Below are 26,470 nucleotides of genomic sequence, written 5' to 3' on the forward strand. Positions count from 1 at the left end.
ACAATGTCTAAGAGGAAAAATATATGAGATGAAATTAATAAATTACAAACTGAAAATAAAGTAAAAATAAACTTGAAGCTACCACAACAGAAACTACCTAAAATGAAACATATAGAGAAAAAAGGATGGAAAACAGTAGAGTATCCATTAACTGTGAGATGACTAAAGGCAGCCAAATATGCATGTAACTGGAGTCTCCAAAAGGGTGGGTGGGAGGTGGGAATATTTATAAAGCAGTAGCAGCTGAAAAGGGAGAAGGCAATGGCATCCCACTCCAGTACTCTTGCCTGGAGAATCCCATGGATGGAGTAGCCTGGTGGGCTGCAGTCCATGGGGTTGCTAAGAGACATGACTGAGCGACTTCACTTTCACTTTTCACTTTCCTGCACTGGAGAAGGAAATAGCAACCCACTCCAGTGTTCTTGCCTAGAGAATCCCAGGGGCAGGGGAGCCTGGTGGGCTGACGTCTATGGGGTCACACAGAGTCAGACACGACTGAAGTGACTTAGCAGCAGCAGCAGCAGCTGAAAATGTACTAAATTTGATTAAAATCATAAACTCACAGATCCAAGAAACTTAGAAAACCCCAAGAACAAGGAATATGGAAGAAAAAAAGAAAAAAATACATCAAGGCACACTATAACAAAATTATTTAAAACTAGTGCTAAAGAGAAAAATCTTAAAAGGAACCTGAGTATAAAGATAATATATAAACATAAAGATAGTGACAGATTTCTTGCAGAAAACAACGCAAGCTAGAAGATAAGTGCAGCAACATCTTCAAAGTACAAAAAGAAAAGCATGATAAACTCAAGGTTTATCTCAACATAAGAAAGAACAATATTGTGTGTGTGTGTGTGTGTGTGTGTGTGTGTGTGTATATATATATAAAACAAATCTTAGAATTTCATAATACTAACTTCTTGCTCTTAATACCCCAACTTGTATTTACAGCAATAAAATTTTCTATCTGCTTATACAATAATCATTTCACAATCAGTTATTTAAACATGTATAACAACACATTTTTATGGACTACATTATATTTTAAATTATAATATTTGTTTCCAAATCAAACCAAAGATTCTTCTTTTTTCATTATTCTCAAACATTCTCAAGCAATTCTCAGATTGTTATCTCTATAGAAAACTTTAAAAATTAAGAAATATATGTCAGTGCCTATAAAATGAAGTGAAAACATGTACTCTACAACTACCCTCACGTAATTTGGTTGGAACATGAAGAATGCTAACAAATGGTCATTCCCACTTCCTGTTCTATAATTCAAACTGGAGTGGAAAAATCACTCAGACTCCAACATCTTGGTACATGGACAGGGAACCTTGAGAAATAAATAAGAAATGGATGAAGGAGGGAACAAAATAGCAGGGGAAATCAGTGTTTGGGTCAAGGCTGGGGCTTTATGGGTTTTGTGGGCTGTGTGGACTTTCAAGCTTGAGTGGGGTACACAGTCAGTTAACATAGGACTCCTGATGGCTTTGGCTAACCCTGAAAGTGTGGGAGGTAGGGATTAGATGTTTTTAGACCTTCCTGTATGGAATATTTGTAGCTTTTATTGTGTTTCTGAGCCAATTCTTCAGGCCTACACTTTGAAGACCAAGAACAGATGTGTGATATGGCCTTGAAATGTGCTATCTGGGCTTTGTCCACTTCCAAGCTGTGTCACCTGCTCTGGGACCCTCAGGTCACTGTTCTTGATATTAGCCCCACACTGCAACAGAATGGGGGCAAAAAGTCCTTTACAGAGAGGAAAAGTATCTATTTTTCACATGGTCCATTCAAGTCAGAGTCTTTAGCAAACAGATGTAAAATCACCCCAGAGGGTTCTGTTGCCTCAAAAGAAAATAAATGATGAAGAATGTGAACAAAACAGAGGAAGTTATGAAGACTGCTTTGATGATGATTATGACCACCTACAGCATTTGAAAGAAGCATCTGGGCCCTACATGCTTAAATCCAAATTACCTTCAGTACACATAACAAGAGAGAGGAGAAAGAGGAGACTTGGATAATTCTAGGCCCTGGAATTAATTTGCCTTCATCAGAGTTTAAAACAGAATATAAGGAAGTTACTGACTGGTAACTAAACCAGCTCCTATTTTGGGCCCTCATCTGGATTTGGATCCTGACATTGTTGCAGCTCTTGGTGATGATTTCGACTCGGGTACCCAGAAAGTCTATGTGAAGGTGACTTTATCCTTCAGATTAATGAGGAACAAGAGAAGAAGAGGGAATGAATAGAAAGAAATATGAAGATGAAAATGTCAGCAAGCAGAAATATATGGATGGAAAGAAAAGTGATAGGGAGAAATGATGACTGATTTATAAATGCCAATCTCAAATGAAGATGATCTGGCTGCCAGGACAAACCTCGTGAAGTCAAAGGATGCTGGTTTTTTTCCTTTTTTTTTTTTTTTAAAGAAGACAAAATAAAAAGTCACCTTGTAGAGAATTCTATGACTTTCTCAGTCATGAGAAGAAATAGGCAGCATGAGCAGTTTGAGTATTATGAGCAGTTACGATGGTAAGACTGGAGCTCTCAGATCAGTTCACTCAGTACTGTCCAACTCTTTGCCACCCCATGGACTGCAGCACGCCCGGCCTCCCTGTCCATCACCAACTCCCAGAGTTTACTCAAACCCATGTCCATCGAGTCAGTGATGCCATCCAGCCATCTCATCCTCTGTCATCCCCTTCTCCTCCTGCCCCCAATCCCTCCCAGCATCAGGGTCTTTACAAATGAGTTAATTCTTCATATCAGGTGGCCAAAGTATTGGAATTTCTGCTTCAACATCAGTCCTTTCAATGAATATTCAGGACTGATTTCCTTTGGGATGGACTGGTTGGATCTCCTTGCAGTCCAAGGGACTCTCAAGAGTCTTCTCCAACACCACAGTTCAAAACCATCAATTCTTCGGTGCTCAGCTTTCTTTATAGTCCAACTCTCACATCCATACATGACTACTGGAAAAACCATAGCTTTGAATAGACAGACAAAGTAATGTCTCCACTTTTTAATATGCTGTCTAGGTTGGTCATGGGAGAAGGCAATGGCACCCCACTCCAGTACTCTTGCCTGGAAAATCCCATGGATGGAGCCTGGTGGGCTGCAGTCCATGGAGTCGCACAGAGTCGGACACGACTGAACAACTTCACTTTCACTTTTCATTTTTCACTTTCATGCATTGGAGAAGGAAATGGCAACTCACTCCAGTGTTCTTGCCTGGAGAATCCCAGGGACGGTGGAGCCTGGTGGGCTGCTGTCCATGGGGTCACACAGAGTCGGACATGACTAGCAACTTAGCAGCAGCAGCAGATTGGTCATAACTTTTCTTTCAAGGAGCAAGCATCTTTTAATTCCATGGCTGCAATCACCATCTGCAGTGATTTTGGAGCCCCCAGAAACAAAGTCTTTCACTGTTTCCACTATTTCCCTACCTATTTGCCATGAGGTGATGGGGCCAGATGCCATGATCTTAGTTTTCTGAATGTTGAGCTTTAAGCCAACATTTCATTTTCACTCTCCTCTTTCACTTTCATAAAGAGGCTCTTTCATTCTTCTTTGCTTTCTGTCAAAAGGGTGGTGTCATCCACATATCTGAGGTTATTGATATTTTTCCTGGAAATCTTGATTTCAGCTTGTGATTCATCCAGCCTGGCATTTCTCATGATGTACTCTGCATATCATTTATAAATGCATGGTGTAATATACAGCCTTGGTGTACTCCTTTCCCTATTTGGAACCAGTCTTGTTCCATATCCAGTTCTAACTATTGCTCCCTGACCTGCATACAGATTTCTCAAGAGGCAGGTCAGGTGGTCTGGTATTCCCACCTCTTTAAGAATTTTCCACAGTTTGTGGTAATTCACACTGTCCAAAGTTTTGGCATAGTCAATAAAGCAGAAATAGATGTTTTTCTGGAACTCTCTAGCTTTTTCGATGATCCAGCGGATGCTGGCAATTTGATCTCCGTTCCTCTGCCTTTTCTAAAACCAGTTTGAACATCTGGAAGTTCATGGTTCACACACTGCTGAAGCCTGGCTTGGAGAATTTTGAGCATTACTTTATTAGTGTGTGAGATGAGTGCAACTGTGCTTTAGTTTGAGCATTCTCTGGCATTACCTTTCTTTGGGATCAGAATGAAAACTGAACTTTTCCAGTCCTGTGGCCACTGCTGAGTTTTCCAAATTTGCTGACATATTGAATGCAACACTTTCACAGCATCATCTTTTAGGATTTGAAATAGCTCAACTGGAATTCCATCACCTCCACTAGCTTTATTCGTAGTGATGCTTCCTAAGCCCACTTGACTTCACATTCCAGAATGTCTGGCTCTAGGTGAGTGATCACACCATTGTGATTTTCTGGGTCGTGAAGATCTTTTTTGTATAGTTTTTCTGTGTATTCTTGCTATCTCTTCTTAATATCTTCTGCTTCTGTTAGGTCCATACCATTTCTGTCCTTTATTGTGCCCACCTTTGCATGAAATGTTCCCTTGGTATCTCGAATTTTCTTGAAGAGATCTCTAGTAGTTCCCATTCTATTGTTTTCCTCTATTTCTTTGCATTGATTGCTGAGGAAGGCTTTCTTTTCTCTTCTTGCTATTCTTTGGAACTCTAAATTCAAATGGGTATATCTTTCCTTTTCTCTTTTGCCTTTCACTTCTCTTCTTTTCACAGCTATTTGTAAGGCCTCCACAGACAACCATTTTGTCTTTTTGCATTTCTTTTTCTTGGGGATGGTCTTGACCCCTGCCTCGTGTACAGTGTCACAAACCTCCATCCATGGTTCCTCAGGCACTCCCTCTATCAGATCTCATCCCTTGAATCTATTTCTCACTTCTACTGAATAATCGTAAGGGACTTTATTTAGGTCATACCTGAATGGTTCAGTGATTTTCCCCACTTTCTTCAATTTAAGTCTGAATTTGGCAATAAGGATTTCATAATCTGAGCCACAGTCAGCTCCTGGTCTTGTTTTTGCTGACTATATAGAGATTCTCCATCTTTGGCTACAAAGAATGTAATCAGTCTGATTTCAGTATCGACCATCTGGTGATGTCCATGTGTAGAATATTCTCTTGTGTTGTTGGAAGAGGGTCTTTGCTATGACCAGTGCGTTCTCTTGGCAAAACTCTATTAGCCTTTGCCCTGCTTCATTCTGTACTCCAAGAACGGTTGGAGCTCTGGATCATGCCAGTTTGGAGGGTTCCATTCGTGTAGAAAGCAAATGGTTACATGAAAGAGAAGGTAGAGAATTGTGTAAAGCTGAATACACCTAAGACTCTGAGGATGAAGGTCTGCCAGTAAATGAGATTGATGAGTCTGAGAAGGAAGAAATGTTTTCTGTAGTTTACCAGCATAAAGAGAAGCAGGACTGTGAATTCATTTGTAGCATATGCTCACATTTAACCATTCTTAGTTTGTCAAATAACCAAAGCCCAAACAAATTCAAATATTTAATAAAATAGAAATACCTCTCGATGCTTTATCAAAGAAAAGACTCAGAGCAAAGCAAGTTAATAAGTGCAGACGATTAATGGCAGTTATCTGCCTGAGGTACCAACCCACCCACATTCTGAAAATGAAAGCAAAGCAAATAAAAGAACAAGAAATCAAGTTATGAAAGAACAGAGATTGGAGAAACTAGCTAACAAATCATCCTGCAAACTGGAGAAGGCAGGAAAAGGAGCTGGTGCAGTTAAACAGTAAGGGCCCAAAGTTATGAAAATGGGACTTTTAGGAAAAAGCACATCCCTCATTAGGGACACCTCATTATGTTCAATGATGAACTGCAACGTTCAAATGACGATACTCTGCCATTTTTATTGACAGGTACTGATAAAACAAGTATAGTATTTGAACTAATTTTATAGCTCAATTATAAAACTGTTGAACAAGTTTCCCCTGCAGACCATCACATACATAGTGTCAAATTTTTAATGTTTATTTAATGTTTATTCTTATTGTTTTTAATGTTTAATTAAATTTAATGTTGTGCTATAAATTTACATCAGTGCTACAATGACTTCATGAATGTGAAATGTGTTGATAAATTATCGGAAAATATCATCATGGCTTGCCAAAAAACCCAAAGGCCACAAAGTTCGATAGAGGCTCAATAGTAACGCATGGAGTTCTAGTTTTAGATTCCTAGTTCAGGCCCTTGATGGGCAGCTTAGATCAGCTGCCCTGAATACGTTTCATTCTTATTCTGCTTTAAACTATGTTCAGGGCCAAGGAGAAATTTCTGAAAGAAATCTGTGAAAGGGTTCACTTCAGGAGCCATACAGCTTTGCCTATGGCCTCAAGCATTGCCCTCTCACCACTATAACACAGCCTGTTTTGGTGCATAGAATCTGATCATAGGTTTAGACACCAGTGACCCAAACTATTATTTCACCAAGGGAAGAGTGATATATTTTATTAATGAACAACTAAAACTGGAGGAAGCTGTCATAAAAGAACATTTCACCTTCTTAAGGTGAAGAAACAATTCTGAATATAAACAACAAAATCTGAGAAAAATAACTTAACAGGGCTGCCTGTGGAACAATCTAATTCTAGAAATTGGATATACTTTAGAAATCTTCAGAATGGGAGAAAATAATAGCAAATGAAGCAACTGACAAACAACTAATCTCAAAAATATACAAGCAACTCCTACAGCTCAACTCCAGAAAAATAAATGACCCAATCAAAAAATGGGCCAAAGAACCAAATAGACATTTCTCCAAAGAAGACATACAGATGGCTAACAAACACATGAAGAGATGCTCAACATGACTCATTATCAGAGAAATGCAAATCAAAACCACTATGAGGTACTATTTCATGCCAGTCAGAATGGCTGCGATCCAAAAGTCTACAAGCAATAATTGCTGGAGAGGGTGTGGAGAAAAGGGAACCCTCTTACACTGTTGGTGGGAATGTAAACTAGTACACCCACTATGGAGAACAGTATGGAGATTCCTTAAAAGCTGGAAATAGAACTGCCTATGATCCAGCAATCCCACTGCTGGGCATATACACCGAGGAAACCAGAACTGAAAGAGACACGTGTACCCCAATGTTCATCGCAGCACTGTTTATAATAGCCAGGACATGGAAGCAACCTAGATGCCCATCAGCAGATGAATGGATAAGAAAGCTATGGTAGATATACACAATGGAGTATTACTCAGCCATTAAAAAGAATGCATTTGAGTCAGTTTAATGAGGTGGATGAAACTGGAGCCTATTATACAGAGTGAAGTAAGCCAGAAAGAAAAACACCAATGCAGTATACTAACGCATATATATGGAATTTAAAAAGATGGTAACAATAACCCTGTATATGAGACAGCAAAAGAGACACAGATGTATAGAACAGTCTTTTGGACTCTGTGGGAGAGGGAGAGGGTGGGATGATTTGGGAGAATGGCATTGAAACATGTATAATATCATATATGAAACGAGTCGCCAGTCCAGGTTCAATGCACGATACTGGATGCTTGGGGCTGGTGCACTGGGACGACCCAGAGGGATGGTATGGGGAGGGAGGTGGGAGGAGGGTTCAGGATGGGGAACACATGTATACCTGTGGTGGATTCATTTTGATATATGGCAAAACTAATACAATATTGTAGGGTTAAAAAATTAAATTAAATTTAAAAAGTATATAATATAGACTTAAAATAAAATTTGACTTAGTTGTATATGTTCTAAAGCCAAGATGAAACAATCTATTAAACTTTTCAAAATGCAAAGTAATACATAGCTTACACTGTAAATTAATTATAAATCTGGAAATATAAAAGGTACTGTATTCCTTCAGTAAATAGATGTGTTTATGTATTGAACTTTTTGTGTTTATTTCAAGGAATAATTAAATAAGATATAAAAATAAAAATATCATTTGACTGTTAAAAAAAAAAGAAATTAGGAATAAACGGGAGTGGCTTAAAAAATATATTTGAGTCTTATTTGCAGAATTAGAGACAAAGAAAAAAGAACAATAGCATTAAAATAGAACTTGAAGAAAGCCTACGATCTTAAAAAGGCAGGTGAGACACAGTGACAAGGGAAATAAGATGATTTCTCTTCAGACACCAGGCCAGAAAGGCATAAAAAAGAGGCGCACTAAAGGCAGTCTTTGAAAACTCCCCAAATAGCTCCAAATTACAAACTACCTCTGCTCTTCAAAGATGCCCTCAATAATTCCAGCCTCATGACATTCACCCCCTATATAGTTTCCTCCTACTTTTTACCTGGGTTCATCAATGTATGACCAATAAAATATAGAAGAAGTGGTATGTTACTTTCAAGGTTAAGTCATGATAAGATGCTGTGGCTCTCTTAGATCACTTCCCCTGCTGGAACCAGATGCCATCTCCTATGAACACTCAGGATACACTGTAAGACCGATATGTAAGGAACTAAAACCTTCTGCCCAAGTCACTAAGGAGCCAGGGGTCCTGCCAAGAACCATGTGGATGAGCCATCTTGGAAGTGATCTTCAAGCCCCAGTAAAGAGGTCAGATGTTTACAGATACACACACAAAAAAAAGACTAAAGGAAATGTTCATTTCTGGGGTGTTGTAATCATGGACTTTTTTTTTTCTCTGAAATGTTTTTATGTTCAAAGTTTTCTAAATTTGGCACTGTTTTAAAATTTAAGCCCGAAAACGACAATGATGGGGTGTTGTAAACATGGATTTTTTTTTTCTCTGTAATGTTTTTATGTTCAAAGTTTTCTAAAATTGGCACTGTTTAAAATTTAATACTGAAAACAACAATAATGTAAGTAACAGTTGGGAAGTGGGGGGACATGCATGGCCAAGATACAGGCTTGAACAGAACCAGAAAAGGCACAGAACCGGAAAAGGATGAGTTTACGGCTCAAGAAGTTTGGCAACCCTCAGAAGAAGTGCCTGAAATTAGGACTTGATGCAACTTGTTCCCAAAAGCTCTAGTACAAAAGTGGACTGATGAGACCAAGAAGGAAAGGAAAGCAATACTGATGTGCTCAAGTCAGATACCAATGTGGGTAACTGGAGCTCAAGTCCATTGGAGGCTTCTGGGAGACCCAAGCAAAAGAGAAAAAGCTGGGGAATTTAATCACCAAACCTCTGTCATTTGTTGGGGGCTTTACAGCGATGACAGATCTTGCAAACTACCTTATACCTAAAGGCAAACCTGCAGTCAAGATGCTCCTGATAAGAAATGCACAGGAATGCAGAAAACTGGGGAAAGATGGTCACATGCACACACTGAGGAGTCTGCTGAGCTGCTATGTCAGCAAAGGATACACGTAGGAAACACGGGCCGATGACACTGGGAAGACAGGCTGAGACTGACCTGTGGCTTTTAATTCTTAAAGAGCTTGGACTTCATTTTATGAGCACTTAAGGAACTAAACAGTTGACTTAATTTTTATTATGCAGAACTTCAAACATTCATAAGATTATAAAGAACAGTTAGCATCAACTCTGGCCTATCTGTCTATGCTGCCATTCATGCTTTCTCACTCGATATGACTTGAATCAAATCCCAGGCATCATATCAATTATTCATAAACATTTTAGTATGTGTGTATTAAATATAAAAGATAAGGACCTCTTCTCCTTTTTAATACAACCTCAATACCACTATCAAATCTAAAAATAATTAATAATTCCTTCATACCATCAAATGCCCAGGCAACATTCAAATTATCGAGTGAGAATTTTAAGAGCAAACTTATGTGGGAAAAGTTACCCTCGTACCAGCAAACATGATATTTTACTGCCATGAGAACTGGAACAGAGGAGGGAGACTGTGAATGCCATGACCACAGGATGGTAACTGAGATGGAAACATGGACCCTTCGTGAGAGGGAGACCTGACGGGGCTCAGTGAAAGCAAAGATGAGGCAGCACAGAAGTCACCAGGTCACAGAGAAGCCACAAGGAATAACGACATAGGTGGGAGGCGATGGATTTAGCCCTGGATCTATTGGTTTTAAAGACTAATCTCTGGTTGGAAACGTAGAGAGAATACCTGGACGATACGGAACCGTGGTGTAAGGGAGAGACTGGAATTAGAGACTTAGATCTGAGAATCACAGAGGTTATGCGTAATTGAGAGAAAGTGTACAAAAGAGAAAAAGCAAAGGGCAAGGCAGAACTTCATTCTTGCCTTAAGGAACTAGAAATTAAAACAAAGGCCATGAAAGCAGACAAAAATGGAACAGTCAAGAAGGCGAGAAAGAAAGAAGAACTGAGATTTATCACAAAAGCAACTTTCAAGAAGGATGAAGAATCCCCAAGTACAAAAGATACAGGAAAATATTCTGAGGACACCCAAGTACATTAAATGCTCCGTGGTATTCTATCATATGTGTGGTTGGTGGTCTAATCGCTAAGTCGTGTCTGACTCTGCAACTCCATGGACTGTAGCCTGCCAGACTCCTCTGTCCATGCGATTTTCCAGGCAAGAATACTGGAGTGGGTTGCATTTTCTTCTCCAATCTATCATATACTACCCTGCAAATCTTAAAGAGTTCCCATTGTGTGCCAAGGACCGTGCTGAAGGTCCTGGGCACGAGATGGAAAATTCAGTTCAGACCTTTCCGTCTAGGAGCTAACCCTGTAGTGAGAGAAGTTATTCAGCTGACTGTGCAGAGAGATAATTACCAGCTGCGATGACTGCGATGTGGGGAAGCCCAAGGTTGCAGGACTTCAGGACTTGCAGAGAGTGCACATTAGGAGAATCAGGTCTGTTCTGGGAGAGTAGGGAGGATAACAGATGGTTTCCTTGGAATCTGGACTAGATTGGACAGCCATATCCACAGGAATTCTCTGGCATTCCTCCTGGACTTGTTAGTAAAGAATGACAACATTGTTTTTGTCATTCAAAAAAAGAACATGAAAACATGTCATCCACATTTCCAAGTCAACTAGACCTTTATTTTGAAATAAAGAAGGATTTTAGGAAATTTTGATAATGGATTCCTTGTTGAGATATTTTGTACAAATGTTTACAAAGAAAAGAGATAGCATCAAAAGCATGGTGTGGGAACTTCTCAATTATTTTTAGTAGGATCTGACATATGAGTGTCATAGAAGAAAATGCATATTTTGGCTTCAGTTTCTGCCATAAAAACTCATGACTGAAACAGTATTTTCTTCTGGAAATCAATATTTGGGTCTCAGGGCTAAGCAGTCATTTTGTTTGATCTTTTCATGCTTACAGCGAGGACAGAACTCTGCAAAAGTGCCACACCATGCCAACAAGCACCGATCAAGTTTTTACTGTATTCCCACACTGCTCACATTTGGTAAATTCATATATATAAAACTACCTCCAAAGAGGTGATGAGTAAAGGCTTTAAGACATTATCCATGCAACAAATAGTAAACTCTAAAGTTGATCCATCTAAGAATTAAGAAATTTAGCTCAAAAAAAAAAAAAATGAAATTTAGCTCAGAGATTTGAGTGGTGCTCAAATGTTTTAGACAGCAATTTGGATGCAAATTAACCCTTAAAATATCCTCAGAATATTCTTGGGATTGTTTTTTTATTATTGTAATATTATACTTTATTATTTTTAAAATAAAAATTCAGATTCCATTTAGAAACCTTCCTTGAGAAATAGGTCAAGTTCAAAAGTATTAAAAGTTTACTGACATGGTTTCAGATTTCACATGACAACTTGTCTTAAACTATTACTTGTTGAGATTTGATGTAATATTAAAAAGAATATCCAGAACTATCTGGAAAAGTTATTAAAATTGTCCTCCCTTTCCAACTACATATTTGCATGAAGTCAACTTTTCTTCATATATGTCAACTTAAATACTATAATGCAACAAACTGAGTGCAGAAGCAGATTGTAAGAGTCCAGCGGTCTATTAAGATATATATTCAAGACATTTCCTGAATGTAAAACAGTGTCACTCTTCTCACTACTTCTTGTTGTTCTGAAAAATCTATATTATGTATTTTAACATGTGAAGTGGTTGTTTAGTCGCTGTCATGCCTCTTTTGCCACTTCATGGAGCCCATCAGGCTCCTCTGTCCACGGGATTTCTCCAGGCAAGAATACTGGAGTGGGTTGCCGTTTCCTTCTCCAGAGGATTTTATTGACCAGGGATGGAACCCACATCTCCCACGTTGGCAGGTGGATTCTTTACCACTGAGCCACCAGGGAAGCCCCAACATGTAATGATTATTCATTATTATCTTAAAGTATAATAATAAAATTTTTCAAAGATTTCTCAGCTTTAAAATCTAATGTGATAAATACTCAGATATAACCTATGTCAATAAAGCTCTTTAATGATTTTTCATAGTGTAAAAGTGTTGAGAAATCCTCAATAGATAAAATTTCTGCTTACCATGTTTACTCTTTGTTATTTTGGATCATTCCTGGGTTGCTTTCATCTATTCCAAGTGCACCTTCCATTGAAAGTTTGATTTCAACAGTACGGCCAAATCAGCACTGCCAAGGAAAGAACAGGGTATTTGCCCCAACAGGCTTTACAAGGTTCAAGAGGAAAGTAAAAAGTTATTGTCAAACTATATTATAAAATTATTGTCCAATTATATATCATCTATGCTGGAACTGTATGTTTTTTGAAACTAAAAATATTTATATCTTTCCTAATTATAAAAGAATCAAAAGACTATGTAATACAGTACATAAGATTTAAGAAATCACCCCCAAATCACCCAAAGATAGCCATTTTACTATATTTTCTTTCAGACTTCTTTTTTCATACTATAGTTAATGTGTGTGTGTTAATGTGTGTGCCTGGCAAGGATGAAATAATCCATACATAAATTTAGCTATAAGAGTTCTAGGATAATAAAGGATTTCAGATTGGAAAAATTAAGCACGTTTGAAACAATTTTTAAGAGGGGAGAAAAATTGATAGAACTGACCATTGTATAAAAGTTGAAAGGTAACATACAAAATATGTTCGAGAATGCTTTTTTATTAACGACCTTGCAAATGTTTCAACGCCATATTTTCAAGCATGCTTAAACTATGCTTTCCTAAAACAGGCAGTTTGTGGCTTCCTGAGTTACTTTTGTATCACTTTCAAGCATCACTGATAAGTTCCAGCAATCACATATTGAACAATAATTATCTAAAATAACTTATTAAAACCCTATAATTTTTGTTATACTATGTTGAAAAGTACTTCACTACATTTTAGTATCTTGGGTGAAATGAGCTGAGTTGTGAACAAAATTAAGTCTATAATTTTAACTTCATACACATTGTTTATAAACTTTAATTTTTATTTTTAAATTAATATTTATTGGAGTATAGTTGCTTTGAACTGTATTAGTTTCTGCTGTACAACAAAGCGTATGCACATATCCCCTCGGGTACATGTATGGGAGGACTTCCTGCCCATTTAGGTCACCACACAGCACTGAGTGGAGCACACAGCATCAACAGTGTACATACGTCTAGCCCAGTCTCCCAATTCATCCTGCCACCACTTTCCTCTTTATAAACTTCAATTTTTAATTATTTCCTCTTGGTTTCAAAGTTGTCTCACACGACCTATTTGCACGTAGCATGAATATGGACTGAAAGGCATCAGATATAAAAATAAAGGCTAACTCACAAACTAATATAAATGTGGTCCAAACAACAAATATAAGAATCACGTTAATCTGTCATTGTATTTTCAGTCTGTTGTGGTTTAATGTAATAATTATGTTACTGTCACTAATGAACATAATAAATATGAAGAGCATCTACTGAAAACGTATACACTGCTGTTAGATATTATCAAAATCACAGTGTAATTCAAATGGGTATTAAAAATCTGGCCTTAAAATAATTTCATTTCTATGCATGTAGACATTCTCACAGGCTGTTGAAAGCCCCCACCATATTCGTTTTAAGATGGATATATACAGCATTTACTTCAGTTCACAAAGTGTGGGCATAAAACAATCTACAGAAGCTTTTTACAGGGTTTAAAAGAGTTCTAATCACCCATGCCAACTGCACTTCTTTCTCAACACAAAACTGCTTTTGAAACCAAGCATTCATTTGCTGAAACAAGGAATCTGCTGTTAAAGAGATTGATTATCCTAGGGCCTGACCTAATTGGGAGATTAGATATGGTTCTCTATTCTGGGTGGCATGGTTTATAGAGGGAAAAAAACAACAGAAAAAGAGCAAACTTCTTTTGAACTCTAATGCACTTTTACTTACTTCTAATTTTCTTTAAATAGAAACAGTATTGCAATTGTCAGATTGGTGAAACTGGTGTGTTATAAATTAAGAATTCATTGAGTTTATCACATCATTTTGTTAGTAACAGGTACTTTCATCACATAATCCCACTTTCATCACATAACCCAAACATTATCCAAAAAATGACTCTTTTTGGTCATATCCCACTGAGTTAAAATCACTATATAATGCACACAAACACACACACACACAAATCAGGACTTTTACCAATGTATCATTTCAGTGTTTTCTATAGCCAGCTAGATACCAGGTTTTTCCCCCAAACACAGACATCACCTCATTGCTGTGGCTAATTGCATTTTTCTTCCTAGCCTTTGATAATCAGACCTTTGTTAATGCTATTCACCAATATATCAGACTCAGGTCATCCATCCAAAACACGACAAAAGACCCAGATGCTCATGTAAATTGCACTCCCCCAAAGCACTGCCCTCTTCCTGCATAAAGATACAGATCCAGGACCCCCTCCCATTTCTGTTCACTCTCTGTATTCATTTAATCTGTCATGGTTGGAAAAAAGTATTCAGAGGCTGTAAGAAACATTATGCTTTGTTTACTCTATAAATCAAATAATCAGATAATTATGAAGTGAGATACAATTTTCTATACAAAATTTTACAATTTCTTATTTCAATTGAACTTCAAAATTATGTGCGTTTTTCAGAATAGACTCTTTTTGACTCGTTTTTCACCCCTTCTTGAACTCTCAAGATAAAACCAAATTTGACTGCCCTCTTTCACTGAAGAAAAAAGGTTTCAAGAAGGTGGACTGAATCATTCATAAACTATCTCAGAATTAAATAGCTAATTTAACTACATGATGTATTCCTGTTGTCTTCAGTTAAAATCTGTATTAAGTATTAATTACTCAGAATCTCTACTTTCTAAAGCCTTCAGTAGCTTCAAATTGAATAATTTCAAGAGACTTAAAAACTACTATAATGATGCTTTTAAATGGAAATTATTATAGACTCAAATCGCATCAGGATCATAATATGTGTGTAGATGAATCCATATTCCAGGATTAAAACTTCTTTCTGCTCATTTCACACTTTACGTTCGTCCCATATATTCTAATATCCACTATGATGTGGATACTAAAGTAGAAACAGATAGTTGTTATTTTAGAAACCCTTGAGTGCTCATTGATTTATTTTTTGGCTGTGCTGGGTCTTCATTGCTGCGCTTGGGCTTTCCCTAGCGGCAGCAAGTGGGGGTCCTCTTCCTTGGTGAGCGGGCTTCTCACTGTAGTGGCTTCTCCTTTCAGAGCATGGGCTCTAGGCATACAGGCTTCAGTGTGTGCAGCATGCGGGCTCCAGAGCATTGGGCTTGAATAGTTGTGGCACGTGGGGTTTAACAGCCCTGTGGCATGTAGGATGTTTCCAGAGCAGGAATCAAACCCACGTCCCCTGCATTGGCAGGTGGGTTCTTAACCACTGGACCACCAGGGAAGCCGGTTTTAAATAGAAAACAATTAATCCAAATAGAAACCAACAACAACATTTTGGTATTTCAAAGAGAGCATAAAGACCAAATTAATGTATATGAATTTCGGATCTCAATTCTAGAGGCTTTCGAATTTAATTAAAATTGAGTGAAAACTCAGTAAAATGGTAAGAAACTTCTAGGGTTCCCAGGGCTACTATCCAGTCACAAATACAACCACACTAAATTTAATACACTCAACAGTTGATCACAGTACCAAAAAATCAGAAATATTTTATTGCACTTTCATAATAATATGATATCAAACATTAGTAGCCATGAAGTTCAATAAATATTACAGAATATACCATTGATCTTAGAAATTGAATGGAAGAGGCCATCAGTTTATTAGGACTCTCTGTGATTGAGGCTGAATAAAGTCAGGACAGAGAGAGAGCAGCACAACTCATACAAAAAGAACAGTCAAGGCAGAGCAAACAAGGTCAAGAGGAAAGGACAGACTTCTAAGTGACTGGAAATTTAGGGGAGTTAAAGAACCATAACCAGAATACACCAAAGATACCTTTAGAAAGGGGAAAGGGGGAAATTGATGAATCTGTGATAATGAGGCAAATCCTGGGGTTCTCCTGGTAATTACAGCACTCACCAGACTTTACACACTGAAGAAGTACTCAAGTACTCTTGCTTTGCTTGTTTCTATAACTCTGCAGTCTGTCCTGTAGGCCACGCTCCTCCGTCCATAGGATTTCCCAGGCAAGAACACTGGAATGGGTTGCCATTCCCTTCTCCGGGGATGTTCCGGACCCAGGGATCGAACCTGGGCTTCGCATTGCAGGCAGTTGCTTCACCGTCTGAGCCACCCAGGAAGCCCACAACTCTATAATCTGTACATCAGCTATGCTAATGCTACTAAATATCACTCTGTATTCCCAAGTCCAAAATCTTCAATGGCTCTCTAAAATCTCAGAAGAGGACAAGTTTTCCAGCCTGTTACAAAAGCAAAAAAGAAAGAAGACCCAGATGTGACCTGATTACATGAGAACTGTGTCCCAGGTAAAAGCAAGCTAGTTTGGTGTTTAAACCTTGGGTCTGTTGATTTTCAGTTCTGTGCCTGTAATATCCTACTTATATGTTTCAGTTCAGTTCAGTCGCTCAGTCGTGTCCGACTCTTTGCAGCCCCATGGACTGCAGCACTCCAGGCCTCCCTGTCCATCACCAACTCTCAGAGCTTACTCAAACTCATCCAGTGAGTCAGTGATGCCATCCAGCCATCTCATCCTCTGTCGTTCCCTTCTCCTCCCACCTTCAATCTTTCCCAGCATCAGGGTCTTTTCAAATGAGTCAGTTCTTCGCATCAAGTGACCAAACTATTGGAGTTTCAGGTTCAACATTGGTCCTTCCAATGAATATTCAGGACTGATTTCCTTTGGGATAGACTGGTGGGATCTCCTTGCAGTGCAAGGGACTCTCAAGAGTCTTCTCCAACACAGTTCAAAAGCATCAATTCTTCAGCACTCAGCTTTCTTTGCAGTTCAACTCTCACATCCATACATGACTACTGGAAAAACCATAGCCTTGACTAGATGGACCTTTGTTGGCAAAGTAATGTCTCTGCTTTTGAATATGCTGTCTAGGTTGGTCATAACTTTGCTTCCAAGAAGTAAGCGTCTTTTAATTTCATGGCTGCAATTACCATCTGCAGTGATTTTGGAACCCCCCCAAAATAAATCGTGTCACGTTTCCACTGTTTCCCCATCTATTTGCCATGAAGTGATGGGACCAGATGTCATGATCTTAGTTTTCTGAATGTTGAGCTTTAAGCCAACTTTTCACTCTCCTCATTCACTTTCATCAAGGCTCTTTAGTTCTTTGCTTTCTGCCAAAAGGGTGGTGTCATCTGCATATCTGAGGTTATTGATATTTCTCCTGGCAATCTTGATTCCAGCTTGTGCTTCATCCAGCCCAGCGTTTCTCATGATGTACTCTGCATAGAAGTTAAATAAGCAGGGTGACAATATACAGCCTTGATGTACTCCTTTCCCTATTTGGAGCCAGTTTGTTGTTCCAAGTCCAATTCTGTTACTTCCTGACCTGCATACAGATTTCTCAGGAGGCAGGTCAGGTGGTCTGGTATTCTCATCTCTTTCAGAATTTTCAAGTTTGTGGTGATCCACACAGCCAAAGGCTTTGGCATAGTCAATAAAGCAGAAGTAGATGTTTTTCTGGAACTCTCTCGCTTTTTCGATAATCCAACGGATGTTGGCAATTTGATCTCTCGTTCCTCTGCCTTTTCTAAAACCAGCTTGAACATCTGGAAGTTCACATCTAAAAAAGGTTATTTCCCTACTTTATGACTCAAATTGAACTTAGTATTCGCCATTAAACCTTCCCTAACCACCACCCATCTTGCCAACCAGTTCAAAGCACTCTTAAACTTGTCTTCCAATAAACACTCCCATAGTTATCTTGGAAATCATTGTGCATTTGCTGCATATATTCACTTGGTTCTCATCTGATACCTCCTTATTTGCAGGTATTTTTGTGTATTGGCTTCCCAATTAGATTTCCCTGGCAAAGCAAGGTTATTTTTTCTCTCTTGCAGCTACACAGTATCACATCACAAGATAAATATTACTCAATAAATATCTACAGAGAAAAAAAATCTCTTGAGAAAAAATGTTCTGTATTGTTACTCATATTTTGGCCACCTGATGCGAAGAGCTGACTCATTTGAAAAGACCCTGATGTTGGGAAAGATTGAAGGCAGGAAGAGAAGGGGACGACAGAGGATGAGATGGTTGGATGGCATCACCGACTCAATGGACATGAGTTTGAGTGAACTCTGAGAGTTGGTGATGGACAGGGAGGCCTGGCGTGCTGTGGTTCATGTGGTCACAAATAGGCATATAGGACTGAGTGACTGAACTGATTGTTACTTCTCTTTGGTTGACTTTTCTTCCCATTCGCCACAATGGCTGCGCCAAAAACCTTGTCTGCCTATCTCTGCCTACTTCCCTACCTGCCACTCCCTCTGCTGAGAACTGAAAGTTACTGCAATACTGTGATTCATAGGAAATTTATATATTTGTTCATGACCAAGTATATGTGAGAAACACACACACACACACGTGAAGGTGTTTGTGTGTGTACGTTAGGTAGCAAGTGAGGCGTACACCCCCCAGTGTGGCCCAGGAGAGCTCACAGATACGCTGCAAAATCACCAGAGACTTTTCCACCTCCTGCCATCGCACCCCAGGCACACAGCAGATGCAAACTGAACACAAGGGCTTCTCCAGCCCTGGCACCTGCCCCTTGATGCACAGCTGTGTCCTCAAGAGACTGCAGGAGCCCATAAAAGGTTCATAAATATTCTACACATACAGACATCTGATTATAACGGACTCAATTATGGGAAAGACATGCACAGGAGAGCCTGCTGTTATGTAGCTTGCAACTGTAAATCAAAACCGTTAGCTCATGTCCACCTAAGTATGTAAGAGTCCAGTCTTAAAAAACCCCATATCTCGTGTCTTGGGCACCAGTGCCTCTCCTGGCTTGGCCCACCTCTCCCTTGAGGTGTTCTGTTCTTTCCTTAATAAACTTGTTTTTGCCATGGGTAAGACCTCGGATTCTTCTCCTCGTCCTTAGCGAGAACTGAGGCCCACGAGAGAGGGTCCTCTTCTACCCTCCCTTACCAGCAACACATATAACATACATACAGAGTGGCCAAATACATAACGATAGACATTTGGTCTCCATTCACGGTTTCTGGCTCACAACTTCCAAAACCCTTGAAATGTCCTGATTGATAAGGGCAAAAAGGTAACATTTGGTCCCTTAACCTTCAGTTGCAGATAGAGCTCCAGGGAAGGTGACTTTTGGCTCCCATCCAAGGGCGGGGGTTGGCTGCCAGGAAAACCAACCCTGTGATTAGACAGAACTTTCAGTCCCATCCCTGGAGACTGAAAGTGGAACCCATCAATCAATCAAGACTATGTAATGAAGCCTCTTTAAAAACCCAAAAGGACCACGCTTGCCCTTTTTCAGAAAGTTTCTGTGTAGGGAAACCAGAATACCTCGCATGCCACACAGAGCTTCTTTGTCCAGGACCTCACGCTACGCATCTCTTCATCTGGCGATTTATTCATATCCTTTAATAGTCTTTTATAATAAGTGGGTAATTAGTGAGTAAACATGCTTTCCTGAGTTCTATTAGTTGTTCCAGCAAATTAATCAAAACCAAGAAGGAGGCTGTGAGAACCTCTGGTTTGCAGCCAGTAAGTCAGCAGCACAGGGAAACAACTTGGGCTTGAAACTGGTGTTGGAAATGAAGGGTGGCCTTATATGAGAGACTGAGCCTTCACCTATGGAATCTGACGTTATTTCTGGGAAGGTATTGTCAGAATTGAGTTGAATTCTAGGATACTGTTGGCATCACAAAATTGCTTGTTGCTGTACTGAAGCCCACACACATACACACACACACACACACACACATGCACACACGCTGATACTTGGTCCAGGAACCCTTTGCAGCTATCCTCACTTAATGTTTCATTAAAAAAATAAGAATTCTATACTCTCACTTCTCCTGTCTTGCATATTTTTATTTCCCAAGAAGAAATGGTCTCTTTTAAGGCTTTTTCAATCTAGGTCCTTGACCCTGCTATTTTCTGTGGTCTTGGACTCTTGTTAGTTACACGTTTCCAACTTCCAACCACAGTTTATATATTTCTTCTGGCTCTCTTTCCTCTATATTCCTAAAAATAAAATGTCCAAGTTCCAGCAATTGCTCATGTTATCACCCCACTCTCCATTTCTCTTACAAAATGTTCTGTCTCCCTTCCCCTCACTTCCAAACTCTTTGGAAAAGACGTCCATCACCTCTGCATGACCCAAATTGCTTCCACTTAGTCCACCAAAGATCTTTTAAGTGCAAAATCTCATGATGTTTTCCCATTCTTATTTGTACTGAATTGTAAACTGAACTACTAAAATATTCTACCACTCAAATTCATTAAGTAGGTTTTTAGGACATTCATCTCATGATTTGCCTCCTACTTCTTCATTTCTTCTAAGTTTCCATCATTGTGTCTTCTTCAACCATGTGTCATTTTTATTAGTTATTACCCCCAGATCCTTCCAAGTCTTTTCCTGACCCAAACTCACTTGAAGGAAAATTAATCCAATTCCACAAATTTAGTTATTATGATCTCCATGTATACAATTCCATGATGACCTCTAAGATACCAGACTTAATTCTTCAGAGTTCAAACACTTGAACACATTTTCAAAATGTCTCAGAGATTTGTCATCCCTTTATATTCTCATTTCCTTTTGTTGGAACTATCCGGAGTTGGCAAGCTGAGAAGGCTGGATTTCAATCACCAACCTGTTTCTTAGCCAAAGCATTTATACAGTGCATAAAATAAAACCACTTCTGTTGTTCCAGTCCCACTCAGGTACCCTTTCTGGTTGCCCACTCTCAACCTAAGAGTCACTACTTCAACCGAGACAACCCCTAAGCCCAGGCTCTGCTCTCTATGCTGAGTCTCCACTAGGTTTCCAGCCATTCCGCTTTGTTGTATTCCACTGCTGGATGGGTTCCAGGAGTTTCACATCAAGAATAGAGGGAAGGACAGAGCATAAAGGGTCCCTCAAGCTAGATTATTAAAAATAGAGTTAGACCTTCCACACTTTCAGGATTCATATCCTGCTATCATCTAGATTTTCCTGAACTTGATCTCTGTTCTTTTAGCTGGGTGCCCTTGGGTAAATTAATCCAGCCTCCTTCTTCAACTTAGTTTCCTCCATTGTAAAAAATGCAGGTAATAACAGTACATAACTCATGGGTTTGTGAAGGGATTAAATACATTGATTCACATAAAGCACTTAGAAGTGTGCCTGGCAGAAGATAAGTGCTTAATTAAGTGGTAGTTAGTAGTATTATTGGGAGAAGGCAATGGCACCCCACTCCAGTACTCTTGCCTGGCAAATCCCATGGACTGAGGAGCCTGGTAGGCTGCAGTCCATGGGGTTGCTAAGAGTCAGACACCACTGAGCGACTTCACTTTCACTTTCCACTTTCATGCACTGGAGAAGGAAATGGCAACCCACTCCAGTGTTCTTGCCTGGAGAATCCCATGGATGGAGAAGCCTGGTAGGCTGCAGTCCATGGGGTCGCACAGAGTCAGACACGACTGAAGTGACTTAGCAGCAGTAGCAGCAGCAGTAGTAGTATTATTTCATCTTTGTCATAATATTAAGAGAGTGTGTTCCCATCTTCGCTTTAAGTTGCTTTACCTAAGGACTCCTTTAGTTATCCTCTACTAAACATGTACCTGACCCAGGAAAGTTGCATGGGAAAATGGAGGAAAAGCTACTTAAACAATAATAACAACAAGAGTAATACAATACATTAATAGTAAATCAAAGCTTCACTTGCAGTATCTAATGGAATCCTCACCAAAATTTTATGTGGCAAATACTATTACCACTTCCATTTTACATATGAGGGGAAAAGGTCCTTAGATAATTTTTCTTAAATTGTTCAGATAGTCTGCCTCTAAAAAGTTTTTGGAACATGCTATTTTGGCAACCCTTTCTTGCACATTTGCCTATGATGTCTGCTTCTGATAGACTGCTTGGAGATTCCTGCTTCTTCAGACAATGCCATGACACTGTACCCCTATGCTACCAGCAGTAAAGCTTTTTCTTGTGATCCAAGTGGGTTTTTACCACATAAGAATTTGTCAAAACTCCTAAGAGGGTATTTATTCTATGCCTTCAGCACATTTAAGTGGAAAAGTCTGGGGCACTCTTTCCCAATAAAGATCATGTATTTTCCTCACAGGATTGCCCTGGCAGAAGCCAGCAAGGAGAACAGTAACTCAGATTTCTACACAAAAATGCAAGTTGACCATCCTAGCTACATCCATTCCATGTCTGCCTTGGAGAGGGGGACAAGCAAGGACCACAACCATCCCCAATTCCAGGTGATATGTCCTGTAACCAGTTGGGTTTCTGCATATACTATCTAAACCAACTATTTCCAGAGTGGGATGTGCACAAACGGATTCACTGGGGTACAGGAAGAAATGTGGAATTCCCATTTAAGCTGATTCTTTTATCCAAGAACATAAACTAAACTGTATTAAAATGTAACAAATGGATCAACACCGACATCCTCACAATCTGCACGTCAGAAAGTCACTGATCATGACTGGTGTCCTAAATGAAAGGCAACAGTTGTAAATCTACTGGTGCTTCCTCTGTGAAGCTAACAATAGATACTGTGCGGTCTAACAAGAATTTCAGAAAAATTAACATGTATGTTCTTTCGAAGAAAAATGACTTAAAATGAGGAATTTTTTTTTCCAAAAGACACTTGTGTTGCTGAAAGAGCATGTCTGTGTCAATTATTTTTAAAAAAAACTTCATCTGTGCATTAAAAAACTTGGAAACAAGTTTTTCTAATATACTTATAATACTTCTAAATTACAATTTAGTTCCAAAGGCAATTAAGATGAAAGCAATTACTTCCAAACTGATAGGCATTATGTTCTTATAATTTAAATAAATGGGCCAAAAATACTTAAACTTTTGTTTTTAGACCCATTCATTAAAACTATAAAGATGCAATATTTTTAAATTAGTTTGCAAGAATATTTGATTGGTACCAAGAAAATGGGGAATTCAGTAGTTTTTCAAGACTCTGTATAATTGCTGCTGCTAAGTCGCTTCAGTCATGTCCCATTCTGTGCAACCCCATAGACGGCAGTACACCAGGCTCCCATCCCTGGGATTCTCCAGGCAAGAACACTGGAGTAGGTTGCCATTTCACTGCTAAATACTGATAAATAAAAATAAGAAGTCAACAATGTACTTTCACTTGCATCTTCATATCTCTGTGATGTATCTTTTTTGGCTATGATGGCCAAAAAAATAAAACAAAACTCAAATAACAAATTTAAAAAACCCAAGTATTAAATTAAGCTGAAGTATCTGACTTTTAAATCACTCTTTGTAAGTATTTAAACCAAGATTTTTAAGAATAGGGAAGCATGCTAACCACATAAGTCTTAATATAGTTAATATATTTAGTGATAGTAAAAATATTCTAGTGATATAAGAATCATCTTTAAATACTTCCTTACATCTTTCTTAATTTCCTACATACATATACACACATGCACACACTGTACCTAATACTGTGGAAAATGTCTATCATTAGAGAGAAATAAATCTATATTGTGGAGAAGGAAATGGCAGCCCACTCCAGTATTCTCGCTTGGGATATCCCATGGACAGAGGAGCCTGGCAGGCTACACAAAAGTCAGACACAACTTAGTGACTAAATCACCAAACCTATATTGGGGTGTATTCATTATTTTCTCTGTTATTGATGAGATACATTATTTTAAACAAGATCTTTGAGAAAGAGAAGAGGAAGGAATGTTTACATTTCCAGAGTCCTTTGAATAACCTTCCTTCAAGTTCCAGTCTCCCTGGAGGCACAAGCAAGCTCACCTGGGGTACTAAAGGCCTGCTCTTCCCACCCTGCCCATCTTTTTCCTAAGGCAGGCAGCCATCCTAGGAATAGCAACACATACCTTCTTAAGACCCTAAAATGTTCATCTTCTATGTCAACAGTGGTATTTTGGACTGCTCTTGGAAAGTAAATGTTACAATTTCTTATTAATTTAATAGAGATTAGTGATAACTCAAAATTAACAAGAATCTTGACTCAGATCAGGAAGATCCCCTGGAGAAGGGAATGGTTACCCACTCTTAGTATTTTTGCCAGAAAAAATGCCATGAACAGAGGAGCCTGGCAGGCTATAGTTCATGGGTTACAAAGAGTCAGATATGACTGAGCAACTGTCTCAATAAGAATCTTAATGTAAAATTCCAAAAACAAAATGCTGTGCTGTGCTTACTTATTTGCTCAGTCAGTCCGACTTTTTGTGACCCCATGGACTGTAGCTCACCAGGTTCCTCCATCCATGGGATTTGCCAGGCAAGAATACTGGAATGGGCTGCCATTCCCTTCTCCAACGGATCTTCCCTACCCAGGCATCCAACCGAGGTCTCCCTCATTGCAGGTGGATTCTTGACCAGCTGAGCTACTAGGGAAGCCCTGAAATCTATCTTATTAATACCTTTTTAGTTATACAAAAAAACCCACACATTTCTTTTAATAATAAAATTCTGTGAATAAATTTAAAACCATATATATGCTGCATTCTGTTGTTTCTTACACTAGAGTCTGCAAGAATATTCTTGGAGATACACTAATTAAATGAAATTTGATTTCAAGTTTTCTTTTGATAATAGCATAACACAGGTTTAAAGAGGTATATTCTAGATCACCCAAACAACTGCAATCTATTGAGAAGTAAAATGTTTCCATCTATATTTACAACCATACTGGGACTTAGCAATCATAAAAAGACACTATTTAATATTTAATCCACTTGATATTCAACATTAAACCAAAATCTTTGGGATTCAGTAAGTCTTTGTGCTGTTGATGTTTACAGGTTATATACATCATTCAAGAATTTAAAATGCTGTCATATTCAATTAATAAGTAGAAAAGCTCAGCAAATAGAATTAATGTGCATGACTGATCTGTAACTTGATAAATATGGCTTGACTACTATATTGTTTGACTGAGGTATAAACACAAGGCAAGTTGTAAGAAAACTGTTCCAGTTGAAAAAACCAAGCTTATATAAATAGAAAAATATAAACAAATTTAAAATGAAGTGACTTTTCATATTTTCAAAAGCTTTTTCTTCCCATAAATGTTTTATAAAATGATACTTACAAATATTTGAGAAACACTCAACTTATGGCTTATTTATTTTGTCTATGGAATGTCTCAAAAAATATTTTCCACTCACTCAACTAACATCTTAATTTTATTATTAGTTGGTAGATTTAACAAAACTAATTCATTTATATTTACATATTAAGAATAATAAAAATGATTTTATCTACAAAAATTCAGAAGCAACATGCTTAAAAGGTACTACAGGCATAAAATAACTAAATTTAATATGTAAGTATAATGTCATTTAACACTTTAAATCTGTTTTTATTAATTTAATTGCAACCATGGCTTTTAATTTTTCATAGTGTCTTTGTGTTTTTAGTTTCCATATCAGACCCTGTTCTGACTTGTTTGAAATGTCCCTTGTATTTTAAAATATACTCTGCTGTCAGAGGCAACTGATTGCAGGACCCATTTTTCATATATATATCACATGCCCTATTTGTTGATATATGTAAATATATAAATGCTCCATCAAACAATCTCTGAAAATCAAATATGAATAAGATTTTCATTTTACTTTCCAGCTATACCTTTTGGTGCCTAATTATGGTTGAGCTACGGAAGACTCTAAGTCTCCATATGTATCCTATAACAGAATTATAATAAACAATACAACATGGTAATAATTTCTGGTAAGAACAGCCCATATTTTTCATTGCAAGAACTTATGGAATTATTATGATGTTTTCAATAATTTTTGTACCTAGTTTTTACTAAGGTAAAATTTTAATATCCGATGTATGCAACTGGATCATTAAAAATTATGAATTATGCAAGTACAGAAATACATTTGTTAAGTTTATTAAGCCACTGTTTATTAATAAAATTCCATGATTTAAAATTGTTCTATTATTTTGAACATGTGGAACAACAATCAAACAGTCCTCAGGAGGAAAGTATTTGGGGAAAATGGATCT

At 38.3% G+C, this 26,470-nt stretch overlaps 2 pseudogenes; both read left to right on the forward strand.

The window, feature by feature from the left end:
- LOC133250029 (protein LTV1 homolog) overlaps nucleotides 1-2,739 on the forward strand; it is a 28,703-nt pseudogene extending 25,964 nt beyond the window's left edge.
- Nucleotides 2,740-5,122: 2,383 nt separating this feature from the next.
- LOC133250053 (protein LTV1 homolog) lies at nucleotides 5,123-5,811 on the forward strand (annotated as a pseudogene).
- Nucleotides 5,812-26,470: the final 20,659 nt, after the last annotated feature.

This window comes from Bos javanicus, chromosome 6 (assembly GCF_032452875.1).
Source record: "Bos javanicus breed banteng chromosome 6, ARS-OSU_banteng_1.0, whole genome shotgun sequence".
In the NCBI taxonomy this organism is placed as follows: domain Eukaryota; kingdom Metazoa; phylum Chordata; class Mammalia; order Artiodactyla; family Bovidae; genus Bos; species Bos javanicus.